The sequence below is a fragment of the Petaurus breviceps genome, unplaced genomic scaffold, assembly GCF_028583685.1.
Source record: "Petaurus breviceps papuanus isolate PSGF00001 unplaced genomic scaffold, PetGlider_PUasm1.0 183, whole genome shotgun sequence".
In the NCBI taxonomy this organism is placed as follows: Eukaryota; Metazoa; Chordata; class Mammalia; order Diprotodontia; family Petauridae; genus Petaurus; species Petaurus breviceps.
In genome coordinates, this window is record NW_027185791.1 from 26,332,452 (window position 1) to 26,360,025 (window position 27,574).

Here is a 27,574-nt window from a genome sequence, read left to right on the forward strand (position 1 = left end):
TGTGGTTGGTGGATCAATTTGCCACCATGTTGACCAGGCCTTGTCTGGGCCTATGCGTTCTGCATTGTCCGGGCCTCTACACACTGCCCTTGCCGTGTCTGGGCCTCCCATTTTTTGTCTTTGTTTGATATTTAAGACACTTCTTTCATTTTTTAGAGAAGTATTTCATTCTCCCTGATAACTGGAAAAAGGAGGACAATCCACTAGCCATTTTACTTTTTCCTCTACAATAGAAAAAAAATGTGATCTTTGGCCATAGATAGCTCATGACACATGGTATTTGAAGAAAAACAAACAAAATATACTTGGTACAAGAAAATTTTATTTACATTTTTTTTTTACCTTCCATATTGTTCTATGCCAGTTGCACAGCTCATATTCTTCATTTGTTAACCCTTAAAAGTAATATTATGTCAGAGTTTCTATTTTTTGACACAACTCCAGGGAGATCAACATATCTTTTGTCACCTTGCAGGTTTCTCTAGCTGCTTTACTTTCACGGACACTGAGCTACCTTGACCTTATGGAGCTTAAAGCTTAATGTATATTTACACTCAGATGAAGAAAATTCACATGGATATAAGACAAAATTAAACTATGTGATTAAATCAAACATTTTTTCTTTACCCATTTTTCCAATATGAAATCAGAATTTTTTTTTTGGAAGACCACATTTTTTTTTTCATTTGATCAAGTTTAGATATTTAACAGAAGTCATTGCTTTCAGATCCTATTTCCAACACTTCAATTATTATTATAATGTATTTTAGAATAATTGTGATATCTTATATTATTATTCATAAACATGCTGTATTCCTCCACTGAAGTCCTACTCAGATGTCTCATCATAACATGAAGTGACACTAAAGCTATTAAGGATATACCAACAGAGTGAAAGCTTTGGCAGGTCCTTTTGAACAGAAAAAGCTTCAAATTCAATCCCAGTAATTTGAATGTTTATGCATGATCTTAAATTTGCCCACTAGGAAGCAATTTTTCAAATCTGATAGATTGTGAATAAGATATACTGTATTAAAGTCAACTGGGCTTGTGATCAGCTTTGCTAGAGGGACACACCAAAAGGATGCATCCATTTACTGCATTGATATATGGATTAATTCAGCAGTGGGTAATTTTTGATATTACAATTTGTTGATATCAGATAAAATATACCCTTTTCCTGTCCATTTCCTTTTGTCCAAAGCCAGTCTTTTTTCCTTACTAACCAAAACATTTACAAGGTGCCTGCCATGAAAAGATTACAGGAGTTGAGAATGAAATCAGCAAAAAAAATTAGAAAGTATCTTAAATACCTATGGATTATTCGTAGGAGCATTATTTTGCTTGCAAATCAGCACTGATTTTATAATATGGTTTATTTTAATAAAACAATTTAGATGTTAATGAATTATTTTTCAGAATTCACCTATACTTATTACAATTAATGCATAAATATTTAAGTGAATTTTAGATATCTTTGCAGCTACCTCATTACAAAACATGACAAACTGTCAGGAGGAAAAAGAGGGGAGATGGAATTCCCCTTCATTAAGAGTATTCAAGCAATTGTTGAGTATTTAACAGGTATTGGGATTCTTGATCAGGTCCAGCAGGGTGGACAAAGTGATATCCATTTAACTTAGAAACTTTATTCTGTGGTATTACTGGATTCTTGGTTTTATTATGCTTATTGTTGTAGGTTATTCTTTTGTTTAAGCATTGTTAACTATATTCAATATTTTTTATGGATTTGTGTAATGGCAAGTGCAGAAGTAGTTCACAACTTTTTTCAGCTGTTGAATTAACACCTTGTTTCACTTCAAGTTTCTTTTGAGCCTTTTATCTAGTGTGTAAGAAACAGAATATGTTAACCACACAACTTGTGAAGCCTAGAACTCATGCACTCCTGCAACAGAAAGAGGAAGATTTAATGACCACATAAAGGAGAATTTACAGGCTAGAGTAAATATAACTAAGAGGATTCTTGTGGTGGCAGAGGCAAGAAGGAGAAAACTTGTGGTATTCTGGCACTCTGTTTGTCTGCTCTGTCTGTGTTGATGTTTGTTTGTGATGCTTGGGACCTTACTGGAAGCCCTGAAAGAGGATTTGATGGTTGTATGTTTATAGAAGTCCTGCAGGAGGGTTTTGGAGGTCCTGGGACTCTACTTATGATTTGTGCTGACCTCTTTGACCTTGTTTGTGGGTCTGTGTTGATTTCTATGTTGATGATTTGTGTTTAGTTCTCAGACCTTGTTGGTGGGTCTGAGTTGATTTCACAGGCAGACAGTGAATTAATGATAGTATCAGCAATGAATAAGAATATTATCATGGCTCTGTCAAAATTTGCCTTCCCAGAAACAGGAACTGTGAAGGACTTTAGGTGGACTGGACACTGAATTTCAATATGGAATGGGAACTGGCTGAAGAACTGCACAAGGAGTTGGACAAGGAATTGGGAGCCACCTGCCTTTGAACCCAGGAGACAGTTGGAGCTGGGAACGTGGAAGAGGAACCATGGAAGCTGAGACTCAGCCTTGAGTCAGACTGAAAGGAGACTTTACTTGGATACTGTGCAAGGACTGAGAAGATTATGATTTACTGTGACATAGGGGTGGAGAACTTTGACTTTTGTACTTTGTGATTGAATTAAGGATTTTGTGATTGACTAAATGAATGTACTTTTTTGAAAACCATGTGACAACTTTGATGAAAACTATGTGGCCATTTTACTGATAAGTTGTTGAGTTGTGACATAGTGAATGTTGTATTTAGATTTTCTGTGACTAGTTGTAATATTTTGAATGCTGTAACTTGATTTTCTGTGAATGCTTTGCTCTGAATTTTTATTGAATAAATAGACATTTTGCAATAGTATACAATCAGAATCTTGAAAGCTATACACAGCAGCAGTGCTCTGGAAAGCGGCACGTGCCTGACTTTGTAATTTGTCATCCAGCTTATGTGGGCACTCTTGCTTGTTCAACACGACTCACTTCCATGTCTTTACAACAATCCTAAATGGAGGATACTGTGCTTTTGAAGCATGCTGGATGTTTTCATTTAGATATTTTGACATTGAATTGATATGATTGTAGAAAGGTTATTAACATTATTTTTTGATGTCATATATGAATGACCCATCCCCCATTACAGTCCCATCTCTTTCAGGTGTTATACAATACATTGTTTCTTGTGGTAGTCCTTGCATGTTACTAAACCTTGCACAAATAATCAAAGGAAAACTAAATTGTGCAGCCTTCTTTTTGTCACATCTGACAGTAATCTACAACACATGGTACAAATCATATTATTTTACCAAATCACACATATTCATCTCTTGTGTTATTAAATGTCAGAGAATGAGATAGGGAGAAATTAAAAAAGTTATCAGCTATAGCTGGGAGTGCAGCAATACTGTGAAGTCATCAAAATTAGGTGACATAGAAAATAATAGCTTTGAAGTATTAATGTTTTATTTTATCTGTTTTCATTAGGAAAATCTAATTTAGATGGCAAAGACTTCAGTTATGTCATATTCAAACTAATATAAGGCACTGTGATTTGTATTATTTTTTAAACTATGCTAACTTATTGAAGGCAAAAAAGACTTAAAGTAATAGAAATGTGCAATTTTCAGTAAGTGGTAACAACCCAATTTATTTTATCTTTTCAAGGTATTAGAACCTTTTTGATTATGCTGAATTTAGTAAAGAAAACATCGATGAAGGCAAGTAGAATAGTAGTCTCTGATATGAACTAGTTCATTCCCTACTGCCTACAAATAATGTCTACGAATTCACTACTCCACTTACCTTAAAACAAGGCCAATGATAATGACAAGAATTGACAATGTCAGTGATGAAAGCAATCCTTCATTTGAACCTACCATTTCTTCAATTTATCATCCAGTTTTTCTCCTATAGCTTTCACAGTAAAATTCCTAGAAAAAGCAGCCTGCTTTGGTATCTACTTTACTCCTCTTATATTTTAATCATTATCTTTCTTCTGTGCTGCATTTAATTTTTACACAGATAATTCTCAAATCAATACATTCAAACCTAGTCTCTCTTTTCATCTCTACTCACACATTACAAACACTCTATTTTAAATATTTCAAATTAGATGTTTTCTGGCCATAATATATTTAAATTTGAACTTATTAATTTCCTCCCTCATATTAACTTTTTAAAATATACCTTAATTTTGTCATGTACACAACCATATTTCTAGTCACAGAAGTTTGCAACTTCATAATCAACCTAAAGTATTCATTCTTTCTCATACTACATACCTAATCACTTTGTAAATCTTCTTAATTCAATTTCTACAACATCTCTCACATTCACAGCTTTTCCCTATTCACAGTGCTACCATTTTTTAGATCTCATGATGCTTTGTCTAGACTATTAATGTATCTAGCATTACAACCAATAAAAACCTGTCAGGCAAAACTCACAATAATCCTTCAAAGGAAAAATGGATATCTAATTAAATTGAAAACTTGAAAGCATTTCTGATGAAAAGACCACAGCTGAATAGAAAATTTGATATACAAACACAACACTCAAGAGCAGCCTAAAAAATAAACATCATGAAAGAGATATCAGAAGAAACTCAATATGTTTATGCTGCTTACATCCCCATATGGGAAAACAATACATGTAACTTCTAAGAACTTTATCATTATTAGGGTATTTTAAAAGTCTACATGGAGAGGGCATGTGGGTGAGTAAATAATTTTGGGATGATTTGAACACAGTGGAGAGGTGAAAAAGAGGGATGCACTGGAAATATATTTCGATTCCCTTCAACTACTGAGAAAAGTTTCATAAGTTACAATTATCATTTTTCCATGTAGGAATGTTAATAGTTCAACTTTGATAAGTTCCTTCTGATTTCTTTTCCCTGTTTACCTTCTCATGCTTCTCTTGCTTCTTGTATCTGAATGTCAAATTTTCTATTCAACTCTGGTTTTTTCAGCAAGAATGCTTGAAAGTCCTCTATTCCACTAAATGACCATATTTTCCCCTGAAACATGATACTCAGTTTTGCTGGGTGGGTGACTCTTGGTTTTAACCCCAACTCATTTGACCTCTGGAATATCATATTCCAAGCCCTTCAATCCCTCAGTGTAGAAGCTGCCAGATCCTGCATTACCCTGATTATGTTTCCACAACGTTTAAATTGTTTTTTCCTGGCTGCTTGTAATATTCTCTCCTTGATCTGGGAATTCGAGAACCTGGCTATAATATTCCTAGGAGTTTTCTTTTTGGGATCTTTTTCAGAAGGTATTCTTTCAATTTCTATTTTGCCCTCTGGTACTAAAACATCAGGGCAGTTTTCTTTAAGAACTTCCTGGAGGATGATTTCTAGGTTCTTACTTTGGTTATGGCTTTCAGGTAGTCCAATAATTTTAAAATTATCTCTCCTGGATCTATTTTCCAAGTCAGTGGTTTTTCCCATGAGATATTTCACATTGCCTTCTATTCTTTCATTTGTTTGGATCTGTTTAACAGCATCTTGATTTCTCATAAAGTCATTAGCTTCCATTTGCTCCAATCTAATTCTGAAGCAACAATTCTCCTCATTTGATTCTTTTTCCATCTGGCAAATTTTGCTTTTTAAGGCATTCTTCTCCTCATTGCCTTTCTGAGCCTGCCATTTGAGTCAATCTGTTTTTTAAGGTATTAATTTCCTCAGTCAGGCTGTTAACTAATATTTCATAATTCTCTTGCATTGTTCTCATTTCTCTTCCCAATTTTTCCTCCACTTCTCTTATCTGCTTCTTAAGGTCCTCCATGGCCTGTAACCAGCTTGTATTTTCCTTTGAAGCTTTGGGTGCAGGAGTTCTGACTTCACTGTTTTCCTTCTGTTCCATGCTTATCTCCTTTTTGTCCCCAAAATAGGAGTGTATTGTTGGAATATTCTGTCTGTTTTGCTTCCTTTGCCTGCTCATTTTTCAACTCAATTACTTGACTTTTGGGCTTTTTGCCACAGTAGGACTCTGCCACCAGACAGGGGAGCTTTCCTCCCAAATGCTGGGGTTTTCTCAGCTGCCGGAGGTATTAGATGGGTGCCCTCTCTGAGGTCTCCACTCGCTCTGGCAAGCTGGACACACACCCCAGGACCTCCACCCTAGACTGCAATCCAGATCCAAGTAGGTTAAAGCAAGAGTGATTACCCCTTAGACTGGTGCTTGGTCCCCCTACACTCTGCAAGCCGCTACCTGGCTGTGCCAATGCCTCAGTGGGTTTTCGCCCAGATGGTAAAAGCCACGCACTCCCACTTACTGGTCCCAAAGTACAGACTGCACTAACCTCTCACTTTGTCCTTCACATCTCTGTGTTGATAAATCTGGAAACAGCCCCAGCTGCTGCTGATCTGGAGTCCCTCTGGCAGATGCTGGTCAGGTCCGCCCTGGGGCTAAAGCCTCAGTGTGGGTCTCGGCTCGGCTCCCAGAGCACTGTGTTGGATTCCTGCCAGCCTTCTGGGCTGTCCTCAGTGGGAGGTTAGCTTCTCTGTGTCATTTTTTGGGTTCTGCAGCTCCAAAGTTTGTTTAGAGTCCCCATTTTACATGGATTGGGGAAGGTGGAAGCCAGAGCTGGGGGAGGGTCATGCTTCTACTCAGCCATCTGGGCTCCGCCCCCCTCCTTAAGCCAATTCTGATAAGTGTAAGGTTCACTAATTCCCTTTCACCTACCCAGTCATCCCCTCCACTGTAAAAACTTTGCTTGCTTCATTTCTGTCAGATAATTTACCCCATTCTTTCTTCTCTTTCTCTTTCTCCCAGTACATTCCTCTCTCACCCTTTAATTTTATTTTTAGATATCATTCCTTCATATTCAACTCACAGTGTATCTCAGTCTACATATATTCTGTCCAACTACTCTAAGAAAGAGAAAGGTATCATGAGTTACAAATATCATGTTTCCATGTAGGAATGTAAACAGTTCAAATTTTATATATCCCTTATGATTCCTCTTTCCTGTTACCTGTCCATGCTTCTCTTGAATCTTGTATGTGAAAGTCAAATTGTCCTTGTAGCTCTGAAATTTTCTCAAAAATGCATTGAAACCCTCTATGTCATAAAATATCATCTTTTCCCACATGGATTACATTCCATGGGTAGGTGATCCTTGGTTTTAATCTTAGCTCCTTTGACTTCCAAAAGCATGTTCTAAACCCTCCAATCACCTTAATGTAGGAGCTGCTAAATCGTTTGATACCTTGATTGTGGTGGAATAATAGGGTAATTTTCGTTGATAATTTATAGATATATGATGTCTAGGTTTCTTTTTTTATCATGGCAATTAGGTAGTTCAAGAATTTAAAAATTATCTTTCCTGCATCAATTTTTTTATATCAATTGTTTTTCAGATGAAATCTTTCACATTTTTTTCTATTTTTTCATTCCTTTATTTTTGTTTTATAATTTCTTGCTTTCTCATAGAGTCATTAGCCTCCATTTGCTCCATTATAATTTTTAAGAAATTGTATTCTTCAGTGAGCTTTTGGAACTCCATTTTTATTTGACTAATTCTGTTTTATAAGGTTTTCTTTTTCTTACTGACTTTTTGAGCTTCTTTTGCCATTTGTCCTAGGATTTTTTTAAGTTTGTTATTTTGTTCAGTATATTTTTTTGGGGGGAGAGGGGGGCACTCTTTCAGCAGACTGTTTACTCATTTCCCACAATTTTCTTGAACCATTCCCATGTCTTTTCCCAACGTTTCATCTACTTCTCTAACTTGGTCTTCAAACTCCTTTTGGAGTTCTTCTATGGCCTGAGAACAATCCGTAATTCCCGTGGAGGCTCTGGGCATAATTTTGACTTTATTGTCTTCTCCTGAGCTTTTCTTTTGATCTTTCTTGTCACCAAAGTAAGATTCTATAGTCTGGGTTCTTTTTCCATTTTTTGGTTATTTTCCCAGCCTATTCCTTGACTTTTAAACATTTATTAAGGTAAGGCTCTGCTTGCAATTTGGAGAGTATGGTGTCCCAATTTTCAAAAGTTTTGTGAACAAACTTTAGAGCTACAGAAGACACAAAATGAAACAGAGAAGCTAACCTCCAGCTGAGCACAGCCAGGGAGGCTGGCAGGAAGCAGCCAGCACAGCACGATGGGAGCCAAGCCAAGCCCAGCCCCACGCAAGACCATGGTTTTAGTGTCAGGGCAGCCACAACAAGCCTGCAAATGGAGGGAATTCAGATCACCAGCAACTGTGGCAGATTTAAGAATTATCAGCCCACAGATGGTAAGGACAAAATGGGAGGTCAGTGCTCTGTGGACTTTGTGAACTGGGAGTTCAGGAGTGCAGTCAGTCCTTTACCCATTGGAGGGGGAAGCAGCTGAGGCACTGTGGCTGTGCAGCTGGACCCATATGGCTGCTTCAGAGCTACTGGTCTGCAGATTGTAGGGGGAACAAAAAACCAGTGTGAGGGGTAATCACACTTGCTTTAACCTGCTTGGATAGGGATCACTCTCTGGGGTGGAAGTCCTGGTGTGCATGACCAGTGTGGTAGAGTGTGTGGAGGCTTCAAAGAAGGCACCCAACTAATAGCTCCAGCAGCTGAGAAAACCCCAACAACTGGGATAAAGTTCCAACCCTCTGGTAGCAAAATTCTACTGTGGCAAAAAGCTCAAAGGTCAAGTAATTGAGGGGAAACATGAGCAAAAGATGGAAGTAAGGCAAGCACAGCAGTCTGACTCTGGATTCCTTTTTTGGGGACAAAAAGGATTGAGGTATGGTTCAAGACGAAGACAATGAAGTCAAAACTCCTGCAACAGACACTTCCCAGAAAAGAATAAACTGCTTATAGGTGATAGAGGAGCTTAAAAAGGATTTTTAAAACCAAATAAGAGAAGTAGAGGAAAAATTGGGAAGAGAAATGAGAATGATGCAAGAAAATTGTAAAATGAGAGCCCAAAACCAGACTGAAGAAAATAATACCTTAAAAAATAGACTAACTTAGGGTGGCCAGGTAGCACAGTGAGTAAGAGCACTGGCTCCAGTGTCGGGTTGACCTGGGGATTGAATCTGGGCTCCGACACTTAGCACCCACTCAAAACATCTGGCTGTGTAACTTTGAGCAAGTTACTTAACCCCAGTTGCTTAGGGGTGGCCAGGTGTGTCAGCAAGTAAGAGCACTGGCCCCGGTGTTGGGAAGACCTGGGGATCAAATCCAGGCTCAGATACTTAGCATCACACCCAAAATTAACTGGCCATGTAACCTTGAGCAAGATACTTAACCCCGATTGTTCATAAAAAAAAAATAGACTAACTAAAATGGCAAAAAAGGCAAAAAGGCAATGAGGAGAATGCCTTAAAAAGCTGAATTTGCCTGATGGAAAAGGAATCCCAAAAACTCTCACTGAAGAGAATCATTCCTTCAGAATTAGATTTGAGAAAATGGAAGCTAGTGACTTTATGGGAAATCAAGATACAATTAAACTGATCCAAACAAATGAAAAAAGTAGAAGGCAATGTGAAATATCTCATTGAAGAAACCACAGACCCGGAGAATAGATCCAGGAGAAATAATTTAAAAATTAACGGACTACCTGAAAACATGATCCAAAAAAGAACCTAGAAATCATCCTTTAAGTAATTTTCAAGGAAAATCACCATGATGTTTTAGAACTAGAGGGAATAATAGAGGTTGAAATAATTCACTGATCACCTCTTGAAAATGATCCCTAAAAGAAAACTGCTAGGAATATTATAGCCAGTTTCTGGAGTTTCCAGATCAAGAATAAAATACTACAAGGATCCAGAAGACAAAATTTCAATGTTGTGAAAACAAAATCAGGATAACACAGAATCTGTCAGCTTCTACACTGAGTTATAGAAGTCTTGAAATATAATTTTCTGGAGGTCAAAGGAGCTGGGATTACAACCAAGAATCACCTATCCAGCAAAACTGTGTATCATGTTTCAGGAAAAATGTAGTCATTCAATGGAATTAGAGGACATATAAACATTGATGATGAAAAAGCCAGAGTTGAATAAAAAATTTGATATTCAGATACAAGAAGCAAGAGAAGTATGAGAAGGTAAATAGGGAAAAGAAATCATAAGGAGCTTATCAAAGTTGAATTATTAACATCCCTACATGGAAAAATGATCATTTTAACTTATGAAACATTTTTTTCAGTATTAGTTGAAGGCAATATAAATGTATATACATGTATACTTAGATATATGTCTATATAGGAGGTTATATGAGCATATGAATACATATGTGAGTGTGTTTATATGTGTGCAGGTAAACACAGACAGAACGCACAGGAACAGTTTAATAGGAAGGGATGATACTTAAAAGGTGAAATTGAGAGGTGAGAGAAATATAATGAGAGGAGATGGGGAGAGATAGAATGGTATAAATTATCTCACATAGAATACAAAAGGGAAAATTGTTACAATGGAGGGGAAGAACAAGAAGGCGAAAGGGAATGAATCAAGCTTATTCTCAATGATTTTGGCTAAGGGACAGAATGACATACACATTAAATAGGGTATCTTACCCTGTAGGAGAGTAGGGGTGAAGGGAATGAGAGAGGAGATGATGGCAAGGAGGGAAAGCTTGGGGGAAGGGAAGTTGGAAGTACCTACTTTTGAAAAGGGACAGGATCAATGTATACAATAGAACAATATTGGGTGGGATGGGATGGAGGGAAATATAGTCGGTCTTTCACAATATATCCACTATGGAAATGTCTTGAATAGATATACTTATACAACCTATGTTGAACTGCTTATCTTACCAGTTAGGGTGGGTGATGAGGGAGTTAGGGTAATAATCTAGAATTTAAAAGTTTAAAATCAAATATTTAAAAAATATATTATTATTATTATGTTACATGTAACTGGGAAATAAGATATATAGGCACTGGGGCATAGAGATCCACCATGCCCTACTGGAAATTCAGCATGGAGAAGGAGGAAGATATAAGAGAGAGCAGATTGGGGAGGGGATATTGGTGGGATCGCTGTTTTCAGGTGGTGGGTAGGGGAAAACTGGGGAGAAAATTTGTAACCCAAAATCTTGTGAAAAGAATGATGTAAAGTAAAAAATACAAAAAAAAAAAAAAAAGAAAAAAAGAATGCTTAAAAGGCCTGTATTCCACTGAATGACCATATTTTTCTCTGCAACATGATATTCAGCTTTGCTGGGTTGGCGATTTTTGGTTTTAGTCCCAGGTGGTTTGACCTCTGGAACATCATATTCTAAGCCATTCTGTCACCCAATGTAGAAGCTGCCAGATTCCGTGTTATCCTGATTGTGTTTCCACAATACTGAAATTATTTTTTCTTGGATGCTTGTACTATTTTCTCTTTGATATGTGAACTCTGTAACCTAGTTATAAAATTTATGGGAGTTTTCTTCTTTTTGGCATCTTTTTAAAGGGTAGATTGGTGGACTCTTTTAATCTCTATTTTTCCTTCTGGTTCTAAAACATCAGGGCAATTTTCCTTGAGAATTTCTTAAAGGATGATTTCTAGGTTCTTTTTTGATCATGGCTTTCAGGTAGTCCAATAATTTTTAAATTGTCTCTCCTGGATCTATTTTCTTTGTCAGTTGTTTTTCCAATGTGATATTTCTCATTACCTTATACTTTTTTCATTTGTTTGGATCTCTTTCATAGTATCTTGATTTCTCATAAAGTCACTCACTTCCATTTGCTTCTATCTAATTCTGTGGAGTTATCCTTTTCAGTGAGCTTTTGAGATTCTTTTTCCATCTGGAAAATTTGGCTTTTTAAAGAATTCTTCTCTCCATTGTGTTTTTGTGCTCTTTTTTCATTTGAGTTAGTCTATTTTTTAAGATATTATTTTCTTCAGTCAGGTTGTTGACTTTCTTTTCCTGATTTTCTTACATCATTCTGATTTCTCTTCCCAATTTTTCTTCCACTTCTCTTATTTGGTTTTCAATATCCTTCTTAAGCTCCTCTATGGCCTGTAACGAATTCATATTTTCCTTGGAAGTTTTTAGTGCAGGAATTCTGAATTTGTTGTCTTCCTCCTGTTCCATGCTCTGATCCTTTTTGTCCCCAAAATATGAATCCAATATGGGATTGCTCTTCTTCCTTTGCCTCCTTTGCTTGCTCATGTTGCCCCTCAATTACTTGAATTGTGAGCTTTTTGCCACAGTAAAAGTCTGCTACCAGAGGGGTAGCTTTGGCTCAATTGCTGGGGTCTTCTCAGCTGCTGGAGCTATTAGTTGGCTTCAATATCTGAACCCTCCACACTGGTCACCACCCCAGGACCTCCACGCAAGATAGTGATCCAGATCCAAGCAGGTTAAAGCAAGCATGATTACCCCTCAGACTGCTTGCTTGATCCCCCTACAATCTGCACACCAGGAGCTCTGAGCACAGCCTCAGCCCCTCAGCTTCTTCTCCCTCCAGGGGAAGAGGCCATATCACTCTCTGGAATCCCCTGTACCCAAAGCCAACTGACATCTCATTTTGTCTTTTTGGCATTTATTAGTTGAAAATTCTGGCAACTCCCACAGCTGCTGTTCATCCATTCTCTTCATTTCCATTTCTCCTCAACTCCTGAGACATCCTGGTAACCTAAACCTAAGGGCCTTTGGAAAAAGTACCACCCAAAAAATTTCACCTACTTCTGGGCCAGTCCTTACAGAAATCAATAAGGGGAGAAATCATTGTGATAAGGGCACCTTTCTCATCACTACCAGAAACAGCTGCTGAACAATTGCCACCAAAAAGAGAATTAAAAATATCTTTGGAAATGTAGCACACCCAACCAAGACCAAAGAATCTGTTTCCAGTCTAGGCCTTATGGCTATAATCCAAGTAAAATTTCTGTGGAGAAATAGCTAGCCATCTCTACCATCTCCCTATAACTGCTGTATAAAGGACAAACAAGTCAGCATCAGGTGCCAAATAAGTCAAACTATCACCACTGCTTGTTCACTATTTCTCCTCTGACCCTGATAGGGAATGTCCACAATATTGAACCCAAGGTATTTTGGAACAGGGATGCCTCCAGCCTATTTTCTGTAGCCATAATGTTGGAAAGAAAGGTCTCTGAAGAATTATCCTGGCAACTGCTCCTGGAAGTATATTAATATCTATCAAAGTCCCAGAAAAAGAAGCTCTTTCCATAAAAATCCTTGGCACTATCAAATATTTCAAATTCAGATTGATTTTTTAAGTGGAAATGACATTAAAGAATAATGTCCTTGACTGTCTCACCACCTTATGACAGTGAGGCCTTTCCATCTGATTTGCAGCTAAAAGCTTCCATATGTTCTGCCTCTTCTGTAAGAATGTAAGCTCCGTGAGAGAAGGAACTGCCCTATTTTTCTATTTGTATGAGCACAGTCCTTATACACAATGACTGCCTACTAAATGCTTTATTCATTGATTCATTTTTATTTCCCCAACGGGGCCTAAGATTGTGCCTTATGCGCTGCAGCCGCTTGGTGAGAAGTTGCTGAGTGGATAATGAAGGCTCGGACGGGTTCTGAGTTAAGTGCTTGTGCTTTCGTTGTTATGTTGTTTCATTCATTTCTGACTCTACCTGCAGACATGATTAAATGTGGGGATGAATTCACCCAAGACCCAAGAAGTCTACATTCGTTTGGACTATGTTGTGAGTCTCATTTCCATGACTTTCTACTTTAAATAGTGGGTAGACTTACAGAACACAAATTGAAGGCTTGCCAATAAAATTAAGGCTAAATACTCATTTGTACACCAAAAGGAAACCTAAGCAATCATTTTATAGAATATTGACAACTTGAGTTGGTGTGAAGAGAATTTTCTTCACCATTTAGCAAATTTGTGGCTGGGGTGAAGTCCTGGAAACACTTTTTCATGTACAAGTCATGTAGTCAGTTTTCATTCATGCAGTACCACTTCATGACATAAAGTTATAAGGTAATTTGATAATTGAAAGAAAATACTATATTTTGCTTAACTTAGGTGTTGATTATTGTTCAAAAGGCCTTTAGCATTATAATTCAGAGAAATCTGATTAAAGAGTTAAAACAACAGATTTTATTTCCACAAAGTAATTAAAGCTAATAAAATGGTGATTTTATTTTTTTAAAAGGAGCACATCATGGCAAAATTATAATGTATATTCATGTTCTAGTCATGTCAATGCTGAGCTCTCAGACCTTGAAAAAATCAGTTACCTGGGCCTCAGTCTTTTTTTTTTCTCTAAAAGGAGAGAATTAGTCCAAGTAATATCTGGCATAGCTCTAATTCTACTGTAAGATTCTATGGTTAGTGTATTTATATAGGGCTTCTTTTTTTCTTTCTAAATGCTGTATCTAAATATATCATATGTAAAATCGGCCCCAGATTAAACAGAATTTAAATTAATTTGAAAATTATATATATTCAAATTACCTAGTGTAGCATTTTCCTTAGTTTAATCATTTTGTAATTCATAGAGAATAAGCCATCCTCTGAGAAATGCTAAATGAAGTCTACAGTTAAAAGCTCGAGGCTCTTCTGTCTACAATTCTAAGATTCGTATAATCAAATATGTTCTTATTCACTAAAGACCCAATAAGTTTTCCAGATATTGAATCTGGATGCGACAGATAATAAATTTGAAACAGAATGGTGTACATTTGGAGTCACTTCTAATCTATTAATCAACAAAATTTATTAAGAATCTGCCATTTGGCAGGCACTGTGCTAGGGGTTGAAGATATAAAGACAAATGTGAAAACAGTGCCTATTCTCAAAGAACACATAATGTTTTTAGGGGAGAAGAACATGTCATACATACATAGATGTATGTATAATCTAGATAAAAATTGATTCTGTTTTTCCCCTTTTATACATATATACACACAACTCTCCATATAGATGCATGTGTGTGTGAGTGTGAGTGTGTGTGTGTGTGTGTGTGTATTTGGGGGATGACAAGTCACTAATGATTGGACATCAGCAGATCAGGAGAAAGCCTCATGTATAACAGGTCCTGGAATTATATTTTAAGGAAACTAGGTGATATGATAGATGAAGATGATAGAAGAATGGTTTCCAGTAATGGAATGTAGCCAATGAAAAGATGTGAAGAAAGTGTAGATGGAGGATGGTGGATTGGTGAGTGGCAAAAAGGGGGCATCAAAGTAAATGATGTTATAGAAGAAGAAATTGCAAGATTTTACAACTGGTTATGTAAAGTGAAGAAGAGTGAAAAATTGAGAGTGATATTGATAATTGGGAAAATCAAAATGATTCTATTTTTTTATTGATTTCATTCTGTATCACTGCTGACATTTTCTAACTGCCAAAGTCATGTTTCATTTTTGTCAGAGTTAAGTTTGGAAATTCAGCTTCCCAATAAATTAATCATTGCCTCTTAGTTATGTATAGAAGTTCACTTATCCTGCAAATCACTGTTCTATTCTTGCTCTAAGGAAATCCATTATCCTTGAAGGATGGAAGTGGATGCCAGGGAGTCTGGTCTCTTATGCAAGGTGGTCAGGACCTTGTTAATTCTTGCTAAACTGTCCTCTAATGTGGACTCAAACAGTGGCCATTTTTAGCAATAGTATGGAATGAAGGATTATTGCTAGACCCTCATGCTACATACACATTTTGTTACAAATCATTTTGTTTTCCTGTCTGTGATTCTGAGTTGTATTCTGGAAGCTAGTCCTTTTGTCTATAACAGAGAGCTGACACCCCCCCCCCATGTGGGGGTCTTAAATTTTATGAAAGGGCTAAGACCATGCTTGTTGGCAAAGGTGTAGTTTGTCAATAAATTGATAGTACTTGAAAAGTTGTATCTTGGTTGACCTTGATTTTGGTAGTAAGAGCTTGGCAACCACAACAGAATTGGGGTTGGCGGAGGCTGGGGGGAGGCTCATCCTTGGAGGAGTTTCTTAGAGAGTCTTCCACTGCCACCTGCAGACCATTCAGGTGCCATTTTCATTGTGGGGGTTTCTCTGTGGAGGATTGCTCCAGAAATCTGACTCTCCTCTCTGTCCTACCTCTTCTGAACCAAGTAAATCCCTTGATAAAAGAACTTCACCTTTGTTCGTCTTCCTGTCCTGTCTGTGTTGAAGTGTTACTATTTGGGCATAATTGGCAATAGAAAACCCAGAAAATACCCTTAAGGTACAGGCCCTTTGGAGATTTTTTTTTCTTCAAGGGAGACACCTAGATCAGACTGAGGAGTGATCAAATATGTATGTTAGTGGTGCCCCTTTAGGGAAGTTATAAAGTTAAGTCCCAGACCACTCACTGTTACTGACCAGAGCAGTAGGGATGGGGTTGTTAAGTCTTAGGTCTCTCACTATAATTAGCTAGTAGGAAGAGTGGGACTTCCCATTAAAAAGGGGCTGGGGAATCACTGTTTTACAAGGAACCGTTGTGCATAAGTGGCCCTGCCAACAGTCACAAATAACCATATTTGTCAAGTAACTTATACCTGGCAAGTGGATTCTTCCCAGCTGCAAGGGGGGTAACTAAAAACAAAGCTCAGACAGATTGAATTAAATAAGGAAAGTCCCTTTAGCTGTCACCTAGGAACACTCTTAGTCAAATTAGTCTAAGATGTATAATAATCTTAAATGGTCCCAGAATTTGACATATAGGGGAGACTTTCATTTGTACATACTGAATTTTTACTAAAGAACTTTGTAGGTAAGTGCCCTTGTGGTGATCGTCTTGTCATATTGTCTAAATTTGAAAGACAAATCAGCTTTTTCCTGGGGCCTTATTAGCCCACGGAGTGTATTGTCAAAGCAATATTCACAGAACCAAAGGGGTCTATGAATATGTCAGTGTAGTTCTGAATCACAAAATATGACAGACTCTCCACATGGAAGACAGAACCAAAATATTCTATCATCCAAAAGCCAAATTTATCATAGCAACAAAGAAATGTATATACAATAACACTGCAGAAGGCACCACCATCACAAAGTCTTTCCCTTTTTCAGGACTTCCCACAAACAAACACTCACAATCCTAGCTGTCTCCTTGCCTGTGTCCTCTCCCTTTACTCTAACTTCTCTGATTCATTTCCTGCTCCATCCCTTCCTACTCCACCCATTCAACAAAACCCTCTCACCACAGCCTCCATGTGATTACATTTGGCATCTTAAGGGATGAGGAAGATGTTCACATTCCTTTAGGCTTATTAAGGGGTAGGGAAGACCTTCAAATTATCATTACAATGGGGAAGAGTTAAAAATATTTTTTTTCTTGAGAAATAATCTCTTAATGACCTGGAAAAGTCAAGGAGGCAGACAAAAGAAACACAGATAAGAAAGATAAGGATCTTTTCCCCAATATGGAAAAATTTATGGTATCACAAATTTATCAGCAATCAAAATACATGTTCTGTACTACAAATTTCCAAATTATGGTTTAAATGTTTTTGCAATTGTGGGAATGTTATAGTGAGTTTTACTTCTCTATAAAATTTGTTCTAAATATAAATGAAAATAAATCTATGAATTTTGCAAGGAAACAACATTTAGATCTCATCACTTTTTGCCTGGAAAGTCACAGATTTATTGTTCTTTTGTTGTTGTTGATCAAAACTTTAAGGTAACTCAATTATCCTTATACTTTCTCTTCTTGATCTGCTTTTCTAGATCAGTTTTTTTTTTCTTTTGAGTTGTTTCACATTCTCTCCTATTTTTTCATTATATATGTATACATGTGTATATATGTATGTTTATATATCTATGTATCTATCTATATAATTTCTGTATCCATATATCTATATCTATCTTTATCTATCTATATATAGATATAGATACATACATATTCAATGGCTTTCACTTGCCCAATTCCAATTTTCAAGGTGTAATTTTCTTCCTTAAGATTCTGAATCTCCTTTTCTAATTGGTTGAATTTCTTGTCACAATCTTCTTGCCTTTTTTGTGTAATTTCTTATTTTTCCTTTTATATGTTGCCTCCATTTCTCTTATTTGGTTTTTAAAGTCTTTTATATAAAAATTCTTCAGTTAATTCTTTTTGGGCAAGTGACCATTTGACATTACTCTTTGGAGTAGAGGGGGATTTCTTTGCTTTGGTATCTTCTGTGGAGATGAACCCTGGTCTTCTCTCTTCCCATAATAGCTCTCTATGGTTGAATTTATTCTCCTTTGCCTGTGCATTTTTGTGTAATAATTTAGATTTTACAATCACCACTAGTCCTGGGGTATGGGGTATCGTGCATCTGGTCTCTGATCTTTTCCACTTTTCCCCTATGACCTTGAACTCAAGTCAAGACTTCCAAGCTCCTGAAAGTACCCATAGTCAGCAGAGTCTCCCCTCACTTCTTCTGTACTCACCAGGAGTGTTCTAGTTCCTTCTCCCCACACTGCTTTTTGCAGCACTGCTGTATCTGGCATTATTTTTCAGCAGAGGTTTCCTAGATCTCCCCCAGGTCAGACACCCAATTCTTAATACTGACCTGGGAGTAAAATTTCCTATGGCTGGGACAGAGGCAGCCTTATCAAACCAAATAATCCAAGAGCTATATTCTGCTTGTTTAAGCAGCTTGATTCTAGTTGTTTTAGGGTATCCTACACTGGAGTCAGTTACCCTTCATGGGGAGGAAATCTCATCCAAGGATTTTGCTTTAGGTCTTCTCTGATTTTCCCAAGATAACCCCTGTTCTGCCCTTACTCTTATTTCTTTCTACCCTTTATTCACCAAGATGTGCTCTATTTCATGGAAGAAAATCTTGAGAACTTGAAATTTTCTAACCTACTCCACCATCATCCAAGAATCCTCTCTGACTCCTACAGATTTTTAGGATAACTATAAAGAAGTGTTTGCCATGATTTGGGGTAATATTCTTTAAGACCATGTGATGTAGAAATTATTAAGTCTGCATTTCTTAACCAATCCCTGCCAGAAATTATATGGTATATCTTTTTTCCTTCTAGATGGCATGGGAAGGGTACAAGGGAATTTAAGACCATCAATGTAAATGCATATGAGAGAAAGGAAAAAGGAAGGGAATGTTATTTTATCAGTAGTCTACCATTCAAGGAAAATGTCACAAGCTTTTCAAAAAGAGTGTGATCCAAGAACTACTAAGGAGAAGGTTTGTTTTCAGGAAAAGTTGGTGGAATGACATTGACATAGTCAGAGGTAGGGCCCCTTGATTCAGCTTTCCTATTGTGTGATTTTCTTTTCAAACAGGACTTTTTCCCACTTGATTAATACCATGCCTGGCTATTAAACCCTGTGAATAATGTAGATATTTTCTTCATGATCAACTGTTCCAAAAAGTTAACTGCAACTCTCACCTGAAATCAAACAGAAATAAGTATGTTCTATCTTATACTTCTGTTAAGTTATTCTGTGCTCTTAGTCTTAGGTCTGAAGCATCAGTCTTGATGCTTTGATAACCCTGTGCCTTTATATTCCTTTCACAGGAAATTTCTCTAACCATGGGACATAAAGCTGTATTTTAAATATATAGCAAACATTATTACCATAATACTCAAGCACCTTAGCAATATTATAAAAGGAAACAAGTATGAAAGATATCATTGTTATCCCTTTAAATGGATAGTTAAGTCCATATCCTAAGCAGCTAAGTAAATGAGCTGGTGGCAGTAATATGTTTGTGTGTAAGATTATGTCCTTGAAAGATCTTCTTCTTTTAAAGGAGAAATTTAAAACAAAGACGTACAATTTTTTCAACAAAGATGTAAAATTTTCTAATTAAATGAAGTAGTAACTTTTGAGAAAAATGGAATAAACAGCTGTATATATATATATATATATATATATGTGTGTGTGTGTGTGTGTGTGTGTGTGTGTACACACACAAACAGTCACACACAAACATGCACACATGGTTGACTTCCAAATGTTTCTAATGAGAAATTCAGGCTCTGAGTATTTTCTAGTAATGAATTTTCAAAGTTGGAGCAACAGTTTTACATGTCAAATTGCATTGATAATAGTAAAGATGGTGAAATTATTTTCTTTTTTGAGATATTATTCTGATAATTTTAAGAGAAAGAAAAACCCATTTTACAAGTAAGACCCTCATAGATCCTTTTTGCAGTCTTTTGATAGCACCATTCTTCTCAAGTATAGGTGTAGTACAGATAGAAATAGCAAGTGCTATGTAAAAAAACAAACTCATATTTTGTACACACACACACACACACACATGCACACACACACGCACACACACACATCAATATCAGGTATTTTACCGGACAATAAGATTCATGAGGAATACTGGTTTCCAAGAGACTTCTCAAGCTTTTCACATAACCAATAAAACCATTACTTGAACATTGTGAGTTGGGGAAATACAATGAGAGTCTTTTGGGTTATTTTCTTTCATAGTCCCATGAATTTAAGACCTAGGAGACCACCTTTCTAGTTCTATATTTGTTACTTCTAGCTATATGACCATTTACAAGTAACTTAGTCTTTCTGGACAGAGAGTCTTTGTGTGTAAAATGAAGGTGATTTTATATCATGTCTAAAATCTGCTTCTGTCTGAACATCATGTGATTTTCTGATAAAATATGTCTAAATGCATTTTGGTCTCATTACATAAGCACAGGAATTGAATATATGCTGCCAAAAGTGTTGAGTGACCTGAGGTAAAAAAACCAAGACAAGATTGATTCTTACCAAGTTCTGCTGACTCAATTTTTAATAATCCATGTGTTTTCACAAATTTTGTATTCCTAGTATTACCCTATGTAATACTATCCCTTCTACAGAGACTTTGACATGCAAGTTTGGAATATTTAGATTCTCACATCCACCTGCTGTTGAAAAGGGGTAGAAATATAATGGAAGAGGGTAAAAATCTCAAAACTGACTGCAATCTATATCACTACCTGTTCTAATTTGTTTCTGACAATGTCTGATATTGGTAATACATTCCAAGGAAATTAAGAAGGATTTTGTCTGACCCTGTGAACTTATTAATTCAGTATTTGAAATTGAAAAGAAGTAAGGAAAAGAAATAGGAAAAGAAATTTCATTAGTCCTTATTTAAGGTTAGGGATAAATGAATTATAGAGGAAGTTTATGCATTTTTGCTAATTTACACAGGTATTACAGATTGTATTCTAAACTATCTTTGAAGCTGGAGAGAGAATTAATAAGGAAAAATGCTGAGTGGAAAGTTTGGTTTCTTGTTTCTTTGAAACCTGTGTCAATCATTTAGTTATTGACCTGATTCTGCCATTTGGCATTGCTACTAGCATGTGGCCTTGGCTGTCATTAAATGAATCCCTAGTTACAAAATCATTTTCATGTTTTGTATGGGAAACCCTCTGCCTCACTCACATGAACATTAATTTCTAGCTCCTCAAGTGCCTACCTCTTAAGTGAAGAATAGACCTCTGTATATTGACTTTTAAACTTTTAGATAGAGTTGCAATCCTTTAGCTGCCTCTGCTTTGATTTATGATTTTATGTGTTGTTTATTCTCTGTCTTATCAGGATGATGTAATACATGTTACTTTGATTATGATTTTAAGACAAACATTCTGGTGCTGGTAAATAACTGTTTAGAAAGAGAGCTGAGAAGTCACCACAGAATGAAATGCTAATCTAGAAAATGGTGATATTTCATACATTATAAAAGGCAGAAAAAGAAAATTTGTCTGCCACAATAACATATTTGTGAAAAAAGAAATATGTTGCTCTACTAGTAATCTAAACAGTTCTGTTATTCTTTGATGCTAGATGAGCATCAACTTTTACTTCGTGTAGGTAGCATGGAGTAAGGAATTATCTTTATAAAATATTCCACACTTCACTTCAACCCCATGAGCCCCAAAAAGTAAAGAAAAGAAGAGTTCCTAACTCATTTTAGTCACCTTGAAGGTCATTGTTTTTAAATTCTTCCCAGAATACTATAAAATGGAAGTCAGCCTGCTCCTTACAAGCTGAATAAGCTATTCTGTTTATGCATTCAAGATTCTCATCCTAGAAAGGAAGAAAATTTAGGCATAATTAGTCCTAGATACATTATATTTCATAGGCAAAATGTTAGAAATCATTTTTCAAATTACCTGTTCTACATACTGACAAGCAGACTTGTATTTAAGAGCTACCTTGTGAGGACTGTGGGTAGCAGACATATTCTGATATTTCTCAGATTGGGGGTAGTCTCCTATTTTAATTTTCACCATATCTGTTATTTTTGAGGGACCAAATTAAGAACACAAAATACAAACCTCCTGTCAGTCTAATGAGTGGGGTTACATATCATGGACACCTAAGACTACAAATGAAATTTCTTCTGTTACAATTTTATTGTTCCTTCAGTTAGAAGATCAAAGTATCATTTATCTTAGAAATCACTTCAAAGAAACTTTCAGAATCCTTAGGTGTGCTTAAACTAATGTGGGATTCACTTTACAAAGAAATTTTGAAAGGATCAAAAATACCTGCCTGAAAATTCTATTATCATTATCACGGTATTAAAAATAATAATTACTAGTTTCATTTGCACTTCATTGTGTCTTATCCCTTTATTATTCTGGAACAAGCTGACATTTCTATAACTTTCGCAAGTGATAATTCACAAAATCAAAATTGGAAGAATCCATCGAGGCCACTTAATTCAAACCATATTTGAATTAATTGCTACAACGTCCCAAAGAAGTACTATTTCAGTTTCTTCTTGAGGACCAGAAGGGAAGAAGCATACACTTTCTCCCACAGCAGCTTATTTCTGATAATGTTATTTTTTTCTTATGATATTAATCTCTGCAACTTTTATTCATTATTTCTTATCTTGCCCTTTGTGGCCAAATGGAAGACTTCTAATCCTTCTTGTATATAGGAGATGTTCATGTTAGTCATGTGTTCATGCCATACTATTTACTCATAGGTAGTTTTTAGTTCACTAAAATTTTCATACCTTAAAGACCTCTTACTTATGAAATATTTCTCTTGGCTAGTGCTGCTGCTTTCAGTACCTGTTACATGGATATATGAGTATATTGGTACAGTAAACAGTCTCTGAGGGGAGGGGGGAGGCTGTTAAGAGCCAGGGAGAGCCTTAGGTAGGTGCTGAGAAACTAATGAGGTATAAGGTCTACCAACTGGTTGAGAATAGAGTGAAAGTAGCAGGAGTAGGTGCAGTTTTTGTCAAATTTGGGAGAGATGACGGATACCGTATAATTCCTTGCACTGAGAGGAAAGCTATAGACTCTAGAATAGAGCAGATGGTCACCAACTAATAGAGACAGAGGGGGAAGTACTAGAAATAAGCAAAGTTTAGAAGAAATGGGGTCAGTGCAAGTGATATAGAATCCTTCCTCATACCTAATCTGAGTGCAATTTAAAAAATCAACATGTAATTTGATCAAACTCGGAAATAGGGAATCGGATTCAAGGTGAAAACAAATAAGAGTGGGATATCCATTGATTATCCCAGCCAATTTAAAAGTAAATAGCTTTTTAAAGTAATAAGAGTTCTTGATTGCATTAATCAATAATAACTAGGTGTCAACAGGGCCTATAAGACTCCTTGAATCAAAGTTGTAAATTTTGAGAAACTTGAATAAAAATTAGGCACTCTAAAAACCAGAAGGATATTCCAAGGGATAGAAGGGGAGAGGAGACATTGGAGTCTTAAAGATTTAAATTAACTGCCAACCTAGAGGATAACAGCAAAAAGAAAAAGAAAATAGAGATGAATTATCTAAAGAAAAGAGATACAAAGAAAGCCCATTCTCCATATAGAAATCTCAGAGCAATTGAGTTGGACTGAAGCCATCAATTGTATTCACCTACTCAAGGACTGACAGAAGATTAAAGAGAAAAGTTTGGACTTTCCCAAACTTTCCATCTCTGAGTCTGTCTATCCAAAACCTAGTAGTCTGCTGCTTCATTACCCAAACACATCCTTCAACATTGCTTCAACCACAGAGGTTAGGATTTAACTAGAGATAAATATGAGTATAAATTAAAGCAGCAATCAAAACCTCTACTTAAAAGTTAGGAATTTTTCCAAGTGCGATATCTGAGTGATTCAGATATTACTCCTGACTCTTTATCTAGAACAAATTTATTATAACCATAAAAGAGAGAACCACATGGAAAGAGGCTCTAAGACTTAAAATGAGCTAATTCACAGAGCTGACTGTTACAAATGCAAGATTAAGTTAAAATATTTGATGGATCATTTTCCCAATCTTAGAAATAGCCTGAGAACCCACTGGGGACTTTTGAGCATGGAGACTGACATGGTCAGACCTAAATTTTGAGAAGATTAATTCGGGAGCCATTTTAAATTGTGACTTTGAGCTGATAAAGTCTATTCTGTTTTGAAATAGTCAAGGACTGAATTTGCTGTTTGCAATTTCATACTAACCAAACTGAGAATTTAAAAGAAATTATTGACAGATTAATCCATGCAAAGATAATTATGTACAAATATTACACAAATTATTCTCAAAAACAAAATGAAAATAATCTATTTAATTCCTATTAAAAGAGAAATATCTTAGTGATCATACAAAGAAAGGGCAAAGTGATGCAGAATTATATACCAGTGTAACTAGTAAAACTGATGCACAATTTTTAAATATAGGTTTAGATATTCCATATTCACTTCTGAATAAAACTTTCTCTTCAGTCTTTCTTAAATGAGCTTTCTTAGGCAGCAAAATAAAAGTGTCAGAACTTACCAGGTATTTAATTATTTTTCCAATGAGATAGTTCACATTGCCTTCTATTTTTTCATTTGGTTGGATCTATTTTATAGTATCTTGATTTCTCATAGAGTCATTAGCTTCCTTTTGCTCAATTCTAATTTTGAAGGAATTATTCTCTTCAGTGAGTTTTTGAAATTCCCTTTCCATCTGGAAAATTTGGCTTTTTAAGGCATTGTTCTCCTCATTGCCTTTTTGGGCCTCTTTTGCCATTAGGGTTAGTCTTCTTTTTAAGGTGTTATTTTCTTCTGTATTTTTTTGTCATCTCCTTTAGCAGGCTGTTGACTCATTTTTCGTGATTTTCTTACATCATTCTAATTTCTTTTCCCAATTTTTTCTTCACTTCTCTTACTTGATTTTCAAAATCCTTCTTGACCTCCTCCATGACCTATAACCAATTCACATTTTTCTTAGAAGCTTTTGATGCAGGAGTTCTAACTTTGTTGTCTTCCTCCCAGTCCATGCATTGATACTTTTTGTCCCCCCAAAAGGATTCTATGGTCTGTTTGGGCTTCCTCTGCTTACTCATATTGCCAGCTAATTACTTGACTTTTGAGCCCTTTGTCATGTTAGAATTCTGCTTCCAGATTGCAGAGAGTTATGTCCAAAAATCGCTGGGTTTTTCACAGCTGCTGGAGGTGTTAGGAACATGCCCTCTCTATAGCCCCCACAAGCTCTGGCACACTGGCCACACACCCCAAGACCATGATCCAAATCCAAGCAGGCTGAAGCGTGAATGCTCACACTCTGAACGGTCACTCGGTCCCCTTACAATCTGCAGGCCATTAGCTCTGGAGGCAGCCACGCGACAGCAACTGCAGCCTCTTCCTCCACTTCTCACCCTGGGGGCAGGGGACAGACCCAGCTCTTTTCCACCTGCTTCCAACAGAGTTCCCTGCTGACTTTTTACTTTCTTTTTGGGATTATGGCTTGAGGAGTCTGGAAATTGCCACAGCTGCTGGTGATTCACTCTCCTGAAGTCTGCTCAGGCTGCTGCTGGTTGGGCCACCCAGGGCCCAACACCATGTGACTCACATGGAACTTTGCTTGGTTCCCAGCTTGCCACCATAGACAGTTCCTGTCAGCCTGCCACACTGCCTTCAGCAGGAGATTTGTTTCTCCATTTCACTTTGTGGGTTATGCAGCTCTAACGTGTGCTCAGAGCCATTTTTTTTTTACAAGTGTTCAAGGTGATGGGAGCCAGAGGCACACAGAGGTTCTGTTTTTACTCCACCATCTTGGCTCTGCCCTGGGTTCATCCATTTTTAAGGTATTCTTTTCTTCAGTATTTTGGGGGGGTCTTCAGTCAGGCTGTTGACTCATTTTTCATGATTTTCTTGCATCACTACCAGTTCTCTCCCCAATTTTTTTTCCCTCCTTCTCTTACTTGATTTTCAAAATCGTTTTTGAGTTCTTCCCTGGCCTAATATGAGTTCATATTTGTCTTGGAGTCTTTGGATTTAGGAACTATAACTTTGTTGTCTTCTTTTGGTTGTATTTTCTTTTAACTTCTTTGGCACCAAAGTAAGTTGCTATAGTCTGACTTTTTTACACTGCTTATTCATCTTCCCAGCCAAATACTTGACTTTCTAACTCCCTGTCAAAGCAGGACTCTAATTCAGGGGAGTGGGGGGTAGGCATAGGGGTGGGTGTACTGTTCCTAGCTTCTGGGGTTTTGTTTCCCTTTATGGATCTCCCACCATCTACAAGTTCAGAGCTCTGGAAGTAACCACTGCTGTTGCTGCCACCTCTACCACTTCAAGTCTGGGACTGGACCTTACATTCCTCTTTCACCTTGGTCCCACAGAATTTCCCCACTGACCTTCCATGCTGTTCTTAGCATTTGTGGATTGTGAAGTCTAGAAATTGCCACAGCTGCCAGTGATACAGTCCCCTGTCCCATCTGTGCCCAGTGCATCCCATGCTGTGCTGTGTTCTTCTCCCAGCCCAGTGCAATATAGACTTCTTGTTGGGCTTCCAGAATTTTGAGCTAGAGATGTGTTTCACAATGTAATTTTTGGGTTCTGGAGTTCTAGAATTTGTCTACAGTCATTTTTACAGGTGTTTGGATACATTTAGTGATGAGATCAAGCAATTCTCTGCTTTTACTACTCCATCTTGGCTTTGCCCACCAGATTGTAAGTGTCTTCAGGTCAGGAATTGTCTTTTGCCTCTTTTTATGTCCCTAGTGCTTAGCAAAATGATTGAAATACCATGAGTACTTAATAAATATTTATTTACCTATTAACTCCTCTTCTTACCATCTATTTTTTTTCATTAACCTCTTTTACTACTGTTCTTTAAAATTCTTTTAGTATTGTGGTGAAGTCTGATGACATTCATGATGGACTACTCAGTTTTCTTCTGCTATACAAGTTTTGAAATTTGAAAAATGTGATATTTCAATTTTTACTGCCATATAGCAATATCAGTAGTATGTTGTTGACAATATATAATTAAGGATACCCTTCCATACATCCCTGTTGTTATTTCATATAGTTCTATAAATACTAGTGATAACATAAAAAAGAGAGAGGAGATACAATTCTCCCAATTTTTGAACCAATATAATAAAAAAAATATTTCCTAAATAATATGGGAGTTTAAGTTGTACCAATTTAACCACTAAAGCAATCAAATAAAAAAATCCAATCCTATTTTATTCAACTGTAAAATTCAGAGATTGTACTAGGACCTAGTCATGAGCTAATACCAAAGATTCCTTCCAATGGTTAATCTATGCACGTATAAGGTTATGTCATTTTCTAAAGTGATTTTTGAGTGTTTTGGTGTGTATGTGAATGGTGTTTTGGGGTGTATATGCTTGTGTGTGTGTTTGTGTGTGTGTGTGTGTGTGTGTGTGTGTGCAAATAAGTGAGTGAGAAAGACAGAAAGAGAGAGG